The sequence below is a fragment of the Salmo salar genome, chromosome 25 (assembly GCF_965601325.2).
Source record: "Salmo salar chromosome 25, fSalSal1, whole genome shotgun sequence".
Classification (NCBI taxonomy): Eukaryota; Metazoa; Chordata; class Actinopteri; order Salmoniformes; family Salmonidae; genus Salmo; species Salmo salar.
The window spans coordinates 1056318-1063519 of NC_138315.1; positions in this window are offsets into that span (position 1 = coordinate 1056318).

Here is a 7202-nt window from a genome sequence, read left to right on the forward strand (position 1 = left end):
AAATTCAAATTTTTCAAAAATACAACTATTTTACACCATTTGAAAGATAAACATCTCCTTAATCTAACCACGTTTTACGATTTCAAAAAGGTTTTACGGCGAAAGCATAAATTTAGAGTATGTTAGGACAGTACATTTACAAGAGTTGTGTGTAATGTTTTGTCAAGTCAAAGACAGGGTCACCAAAACCATAAAACCAGCTAAAATGATGCACTAACCTTTTACAATCTCCATCAGATGACACTCCTAGGACATTATGTTAGACAATGCATGCATTTTTAGTTCTATCAAGTTCATATTTATATCCAAAAACAGCGTTTTACTATGGCATTGATGTTGAGGAAATCGTTTCCCTCCAATAACCGGCAGTCAAGTCAGCGTCACAAATTAAATAATTAAAATTAGAAAACATTGGTAAAATATTATATTGTCATTTAAAGAATTATAGATTTACATCTCTTGAACTCAATCAACTTGCCAGATTTAAAAATAACCTTACTGGGAAATCACACTTTGCAATAATCTGAGCACTGCGCCCAGAAAAATACGCGTTGCGATACAGACTAGACGTCATGTTGGGGAGATCTAAAATCGAAAATACTATGTAAATAATCCATTACCTTTGATTCTCTTCATCAGATGTCACTTCCAGGTATCACAGGTCCATAACGAATGTAGTTTTGTTCAAAAAAGTTCATCATTTATGTCCAAAAATCTCCGTCTCGTTAGCACATGATGTAAGCCAGCCGGACTTCTCGTCATGAACGAGGGGAAAAAATATATTTCCGTTCGTTCAAACATGTCAAACGTTGTATAGCATAAATCATTAGGGCCTTTTTTAACCAGAACATGAATAATATTCAAGGTGGACGAATGCATACTCTTTTATAACGTATTGGAACGAGGGTACCCAACATGAACTCGCGCGCCAGGTGTCTAATGGGACATCATCGTTCCATGGCTCTTGTTCGGTCAGATCTCCCTCCAGAAGACTCAAAACACTTTGTAAAGGCTGGTGACATCTAGTGGAAGCAATAGGAAGTGCCAAAATATTCCTAAGCCCCTGTGTTTTTCAATGGGATAGGTTTAAAGTCAATACAACACATCAGGTATCCACTTCCTGTCAGAAAATGTCTCACGGTTTTGCCTGCCAAATGAGTTCTGTTATACTCACAGACACCATTCAAACAGTTTTGGAAACTTTAGAGTGTTTTCTATCCATATATAATAAGTATATGCATATTCTAGTTACTGGGTAGGATTAGTAACCAGACTAAATCGGGTACATTTTTTTTATCCAGACGTGCAAATGCTGCCCCCTAGACCCAACAGGTTAACAAACAATAGTTTTCGTAAGTCAGTTAGGACATCTACTTTGTGCATGACACAAGTAATTTTTCCAACAATTGTTTTCAGACAGATTATTTCACTTATAATACAAAAAAATTGTAGACCTCCACAAGTCTGGTTCATCCTTGGGAGCAAGCATAAACACCATGGGACCATGCAGCCGTCATACCGCTCAGGAAGGAGATGCGTTCTGTCTCCTAGAGATGAACGTACTTTGGTGCGAAAACTGCAAATCAATCCCAGAACAACAGCAATGGGCCTTGTGAAGATGCTGGAGGAAATAGGTAAAAAAGTATCTATATCCACAGTAAAACGAGTCCTATATTGACATAACCTGATAGGCCGCTCAGCAAGGAAGAAGCCACTGCTCCAAAACCGCCATAAAAAAAGACAGACTACGGTTTGCAACTGCACATGGGAACAAAGATAATACTTTTTGGAGAAATGTCCTCTGGTCTGATGAAACAAAAATATAACTGTTTGGCCGTAATGACCATCATTATGTTTGGAAGAAAAAGGGGGAGGCTTGCAAGCTAAAGAACACCATCCCAACCATGAATCACAGGGGTGGCAGCATCATGTTGTGCGGGTGCTTTGCTGCGGGAGGGACTGGTGCAATTCACAAAATCGATGGCATCATGAGGAGGAGAAATTTGTGGATACATTGAAGCAACATCTCAAGATATCAGTCAGGAAGTTTTACCTCTATGGGCTAGGTGGGACGCAGGCGTCCCACCCGTGGTGCACTCCATCAGCAGCAGGTGCATTTCAAGAGCGGCAAATTTGAATCCAAATAAATGTCAAAATTCAAATTTTTCAAACATACAACTATTTTACACCATTTGAAAGATAAACATCTCCTTAATCTAACCACGTTTTACGATTTCAAAAAGGTTTTACGGCGAAAGCATACATTTAGAGTATGTTAGGACAGTACATTTACAAGAGTTGTGTGTAATGTTTTGTCAATTCAAAGACAGGGTCACCAAAACCATAAAACCAGCTAAAATGATGCACTAACCTTTTACAATCTCCATCAGATGACACTCCTAGGACATTATGTTAGACAATGCATGCATTTTTAGTTCTATCAAGTTCATATTTATATCCAAAAACAGCGTTTTACTATGGCATTGATGTTGAGGAAATCGTTTCCCTCCAATAACCGGCAGTCAAGTCAGCACCACAAATTAAATAATTAAAATGAGAAAACATTGCTAAAATATTATATTGTCATTTAAAGAATTATAGATTTACATCTCTTGAACGCAATCAACTTGCCAGATTTAAAAATAACCTTACTGGGAAATCACACTTTGCAATAATCTGAGCACTGCGCCCAGAAAAATACGCGTTGCGATACAGACTAGCCGCCATGTTGGGGAGATCTAAAATCAAAAATACTATGTAAATAATCCATTACCTTTGATTCTCTTCATCAGATGTCACTTCCAGGTATCACAGGTCCATAACGAATGTAGTTTTGTTCAAAAAAGCTCATCATTTATGTCCAAAAATCTCCGTCTTGTTAGCACATGATCTAAGCCCGCCGGACTTCACTTCATGAACGAGGGGAAAAAATATATTTACGTTCGTTCAAACATGTCAAACGTTGTATAGCATAAATCATTAGGGCCTTTTTTAACCAGAACATGAATAATATTCAAGGTGGACGAATGCATTCTCTTTTATAACGTATTGGAACGAGGGTACCCAACATGAACTCGCGCGCCAGGTGTCTAATGGGCCATCATCGTTCCATGGCTCTTGTTCGGTCAGATCTCCCTCCAGAAGACTCAAAACACTTTGTAAAGGCTGGTGACATCTAGTGGAAGCAATAGGAAGTGCCAAAATATTCCTCAGCCCCTGTGTTTTTCAATGGCATAGGTTTAAAGGTAATACAACACATCAGGTATCCACTTCCTGTCAGAAAATGTCTCAGGGTTTTGCCTGCCAAATGAGTTCTGTTATACTCACAGACACCATTCAAACAGTTTTAGAAACTTTAGGGTGTTTTCTATCCATATATAATAAGTATATGCATATTCTAGTTACTGGGTAGGATTAGTAACCAGATTAAATCGGGTACATTTTTTTATCCAGCCGTGCAAATACTGCCCCCTAGCCCTAACAGGTTAAAATGCTGTAAAATAGTCATATGTTTGAGAAATTGAAGTAATAGCATTTCTAAGGTTTTTGAAAATCGCGCCACGGGATTCAACTGGCTGTTGCGTAGGTGGGACGAATTCGTCCCGCCTAGCCCAGAGAGGTTAAGAAGTTAAACGCACCCGTGCTGTAAGAGACCCAATCTATATATACACAAACACACATACTATTTTATTAACGTGAATTGTTCATTTTTGTGAACCTACTGCCCTGTGCTGTAAGGTGTTTTGTAAGGACCTACTGTTGTGTGCTGTGAGATGTTTTGTGAGGACCCAGCACTGCTTAAACAAAACAATCTGTTTTGTACAATAATGTTTTGTGAGGACCCACTGTCCTGTCTCTCCCCTACAGTAAAAGCAACAGTTTTTTGAGATAACCCATTGTTCTGTGCTGTATTGTAACGCTTTTGGTTTGGAGACGTAGCGGAGTCAGGCGCAGGACACAGATTTGAGTGCAAACAGTCTATATATCAAATATAGACAAATATAAATATCAAAATCTCCAACAGCAAAACAACAGAGTTAGGAGAAACAGACACACACACACACACACACACACACACACACACACACACACACACACACACACACACACACACACACACACACACACACACACACTGAAACAGACACACTGGAAAACACACACACACAGACTGAAACAGAGACACACTGGGAAACACACACGTGCACGCACAGACACAGAAATACACACAAACGAAGAAAAAAACACACGCACATGTATGTATATTCACACGTGTACTTGAGCGCCTACAAAAAACTAACAAAAACCACAGACACACATGCACGCACAACCACACACCCCAACTCAAATAACCACACACTCATACAGGAAACACTGTAATAGTCAGTCCCCACCTAGTGATCCTTTAGGACAGGGGCGGTCCACAGTCTCTCCTCTCTGGGTGGAGGGCCACTGCACCCCTCTGGCCACTCTGGACTCACACACCTGGGGCTCCGGGCCCTGGACGGGCGGGCGGGGAGGCCGCCTGGTGACTGGTACGGTGGCTGTGATTGGCCGCAGGTCAGGGCCCTTGTTGATAGCGCCAATGGGGTGAGAGGTGGGGGCCAGGGGGCGGGTGGTAGCAGGGCTAGAACTGGAGGTGAAAGGTCGGGCTGGAGTGGTGCTGGTCACCTGAGTGGTCGTCAGAGGGCCTGAAGAGAGAGAGACTGGTGATTTAGTTTAGTTTTAAAACACATAATAAAGTACATGTATAAATAAAATAATTGAGGATGACAAAATAAAGTCAAAATAAAGTCAAAGATATAAATAGAGAAAGTGAAAGTGAGAGATAAAAAAAGGGAAATAAAACAAAAGAGATGGAATGAAAGTCGGGAGAGGGGAATAGAGAAAGACAAAGACAAAACCAGAGCATGAATAAAAGAGAGAAAGGCACGTAAATGTTACATCTCTCAGAAGTTCAGTTCAAAAGTTCTCCGGATAATAATTACGGCACAAACTACTTTTGAGCATATCAAAGCTTTAATACATCTATATATTACTCTTTCAGTGTTCCTATCACTACCCCTGGAGAGGGGGAGGGAGCGTGCACGGCAAGAAAGGAAGAAGAAAGGAGGACGTCAATTATTGATCAAATGTATATGACAGAAGTCACTACCGCCGAACGCCGCCCGAACAAGGAGAGGGGCCGACTTCGGCGGAAGTCGTGACAGTACCCCCCCTTGTCGCGCGGCTCCAGCTGTGCGCCGCACCGGCCTCGGGGACGACCCGAGGACGGGGCGCAGGACGATCCGGGCGGAAGCAGTGAAACTCCTGGATTAACGACGGGTCCAGGATGTCCTCCGCCAGTACCCAGCATCGCTCCTACGGGCCGTACCCCTCCCACTCCACGAGGTACTGAAGGCCCCTCACCCAACATCTAGAGTCCATATTGGCTCGCACTGTGTACGCCGGGGCCCCCTCGATGTCCAGAGGGGGCGGAGGAACCTCCCGCACCTCAGACTGCTGGAGCGGACCAGCCACCACCAGCCTGAGGAGAGACACATGGAACGAGGGGTTAATATGATAATCAGGGGGGAGTTGTAACCTATAACAAACCTCGTTCAGTCTCCTCAGGACTTTAAATGGCCCCACAAACTGCGGACCCAGCTTCCGGCAGGGCCGGTCAAGGGGCAGGTTTCGGGTCGAGAGCCAGACCCGATCCCCCGGTGCATAAACCGGGGCCTCACTGCGGTGGCTGTCGGCACTCGCCTTTTGCCGCCTGATGGCCCGTTGTAGTCGTACATGGGCAGCGTTCCATGTCTCCTCCGAGTGCCGAAACCATTCATCCAACGCAGGAGCCTCAATCTGGCTCTGATGCCATGGTGCCAGGACTGGTTGATAACCCAGCACACACTGAAAAGGGGTTAGATTAGTAGAAGAGTGGCGGAGGGAGTTTTGGGCCATCTCCGCCCAGGGGATTAACGCCGCCCACTCCCCCGGCCGGTCCTGGCAATAGGACCGCAGAAACCTACCCACCCCTTGGTTGACTCTCTCCACCTGCACGTTGCTCTCGGGGAGGAAACCTGAGGTAAGGCTGACCGAGAACCCCAGGCATTCCATAAACGCCCTCCAGACTCTAGACGTAAATTGGGGACTCCGATCAGACACTATGTCCTCAGGCACCCAGTAGTGCCGGAATACATGGGTGAACAGGGCCTCCGCAGTTTGTAGAGCCGTAGGGAGACCGAGCAAAGGAAGGAGACGGCAGGACTTAGAAAACCAATCCACAACGACCAGGATTGTGGTGTTACCCCGCGACGGGGGAAGATCCGTCACGAAATCCACCGATAGGTGTGACCACGGTCGTTGCGGAACGGGAAGGGGTTGTAATTTCCCTCTGGGCAGAGGTCTAGGTGCCTTGCACTGTGCGCATACCGAACAGGAGGAGACATAAACCCTCACGTCCTTAGCTAACGTGGGCCAACAGTACTTCCCCGCAAGGTAGCGCACCGTCCGACCAATACCAGGATGACCAGAGGAGGGTGACGTGTGGGCCGAACAGATCAAATGATCGCGGACATCAAACGGAACGTACAAGCGCCCAACTGGACACTGGGGGAGTGGGCTTTGCACTTGACGCCCGTTCGATGTCCGCGTCCCCCTCCCATACCACCGGTGCCACCAGGCAAGAAGCTGGAATTATGGGAGTGGGCTCCGTGGACCGCTCCTCTGTATCATACAGCTGGGACAGTGTGTCTGCCTTCACGTTCTGGGAACCTGGTTTGTAGGAGAGGGTGAAAAGAAAGCGTGTGAAAAACATGGCCCACCTAGCCTGGCGAGGGTTCAGTCTCCTCGCTGCCCGAATGTACTCCAGATTTCGGTGGTCAGTCCAAATAAGGAAAGGGTGTCTAGCCCCCTCAAGCCAATGTCTCCACGCCTTCAGGGCCCCGACAACAGCCAACAACTCCCTATCCCCCACGTCATAGTTTCACTCCGCCGGACTGAGCTTCTTCGAAAAGAAAGCACAGGGGCGGAGTTTTGGTGGCGTACCCGAGCGCTGAGATAGCACAGCCCCTATTCCAGCCTCAGACACGTCCACCTCAGCTATGAACTCTAAGGAGGGATCAGGATGCGCTAGCACTGGAGCCGTGGTAAACAGAGCCTTCAGGTGACCAAAAGCCCTGTCCGCCTCAGCCGACCACTGCAGTCGCACCGGTCCCCCC